At 35.1% G+C, this 2077-nt stretch overlaps 1 protein-coding gene across 1 annotated transcript in view; it reads right to left on the reverse strand.

The window, feature by feature from the left end:
* The window catches only part of LOC107552387 (CSC1-like protein 2), a 57854-nt gene extending 56728 nt beyond the window's left edge, over nt 1-1126 (reverse strand). The window contains exon 1 of the mRNA XM_016234256.1: nt 874-1126. The gene's annotated coding sequence lies outside the window, so the exon portion shown is untranslated. The remainder of the gene's footprint in view (nt 1-873) is intronic.
* Between the last annotated feature and the right edge of the window lie 951 nt (nt 1127-2077).

Consider the following 2077-nt stretch of genomic DNA (forward strand, 5'->3'; position numbering starts at 1 on the left):
GAGAGTGAGTGAGAGAGAGAGAGTGAGTGAGAGAGAGTGTGTGAGAGTGTGTGAGAGTGAGTGAGTGAGTGAGAGTGAGTGAGAGAGAGAGTGGGTATATAGTTCATAACTAATTCAAATAAAGTCAATAACAGAGCCAATAAGAGCCTAAGTCACATTACAAACTAAACGCTTGTTTCCCCAAAAAAGTGATTCTGTGCTCACTGAGGAAAAAAAAAACTTTCAGAACTAATTTTAAATTTTCTAAAAGCTCAAACGCAGGTGTTGCTGGGTAAGACAGTCAGGCATCTGTTGCAGCTAAACTCATATTCAGCTCTGATCACCATACTGCTTGTATTAATGTCCATTAGGGTTGCAAAAAGGTGGAAACTTTCCAATAGATTTTGGAAACTTTCCAGGATCTTTTGGAATATTCCAGGGATTTTTGTTAAGTTTCCGAATATGTACCACCCCTTTGCACCCCTAATGTTGATTAGGGTCTAGATGAACGTTTATTGTATTCATATTGTTTCTGACGTCTACTGCACATTCCCATCATTGTTTTTATTGCGAAGGTTTATCTCTGCGATTTGCATGTAAAATAACCACTCCAACAAATCACGTTGAATTAAACTGAAATAACCCACACTATCTGAATATACAGAGCTGTATTAAAATGCTTTTTGCAGATTGAAAATGCATGATGAAGCTATAAACACACGCACTTGTTAACACAGGGTGACTGGGCGTTTCATACTGTACATACTGACACAAACTAGACATACTGTAACAAACCGCAGATACAATGTAACGCGTCGCGCGAATGAATCACGGGCTCGAATGACAAAATCACTGCGCCAAATATTCACTAATAGAAATAAAGAGTTGTGTTACCTGTCAACTCGATCGGATTTGCGGTCTCTGCTGTATTCCTTCGCTCCAATGACAAGATCCCAGATCAGATCAATCCGCTTCCAAATCCACCGCGGCAGCAATGAGCTCTAGAAGCCCGTTTAATAATATCCTCATCGGAATAAAAACACACGCACTTCTTGTCTAGGCTTTAATTAGTCTGAAACTGCTTTTGTGACACAGGTGCGGGCCGTGCTTGTTTTCTTCGGGAGAGGACGCCCCACGAATATAAACACCGCTTATTTGGAGGCTTAATATATTCAGTGTGTGTGAGGGTCCTTTTAAAAATGGCGGCCCGCTAGGAAACCTTTCAGAGTAAAAGTCCTGATGGTTCGCTGAAGAGACAGAGCAATTGAAATAAAAGTCCTCAGTAGTTTTTTTCTTCTTCTTCTAATTACAGCTTTTCTCAGTCGCTTTGGTGCATTTCTCGAATCATCCTTAATATTTGCAAAGGATAAGTATCGCTTTTTATTTCTCCTCTTTCCTATTACTTGTTTTCGCGTCTTGTTTTTATAACCATTTCTTACTATGTGTAAGTTATTGTTTTTTAACGTGTGTCTGGCTCAGTGTTATTTTTTAGGATTACTGATAAACTACTGTCATTTGATTTGTATTATTTGTATTTGTTATTTATTTTAATTTTAGATTCTGAATTTATTATGTCTGTATCGGTCTTTTATTAAGTTTTATTTAATTTGAGTTATTTTAATACTTCAACAAACTAAATGGAAATGAAATAATATATATTGAATTTATAAATGTGTATGTATATATATATGTGTGTGTGTGTGGTTGTACACACACACATATGTAGTTGTTTTTTGGTGTTTGGCTTAGTGTTGTGTTAGAATCATTATTATACTCTTATACCTTTTGTTCTTTACTATTTTGAATTGTTTTTAGCTTTATTTTTTTGTTTTTCATTTAAATGTTAAGTTTTGAAATTTTGTTGTATGCATTTGTCATTTTTATTTAATCTCTTTATTTTTAAAATGTGTATAGGTAGTATTTATAAAGTTTTAGCTTTCAGTTTTGGATCTGTTTTTAGTTGTTTTAATGCTATAATCGATTGTGTCTGTTGTCCTCATTTGTAAGTCACTTTGGATAAAAGCAAAAGCGATCACCAAAGCAAGAAATTTACGTTCTTTAATATCTTTTCAGGAGCCTGGCAGCCAAAAATAAATAC

This window comes from Sinocyclocheilus grahami, unplaced genomic scaffold (genome assembly GCF_001515645.1).
Source record: "Sinocyclocheilus grahami isolate Dianchi unplaced genomic scaffold, SAMN03320097.WGS_v1.1 scaffold449.1, whole genome shotgun sequence".
Taxonomy (NCBI): domain Eukaryota; kingdom Metazoa; phylum Chordata; class Actinopteri; order Cypriniformes; family Cyprinidae; genus Sinocyclocheilus; species Sinocyclocheilus grahami.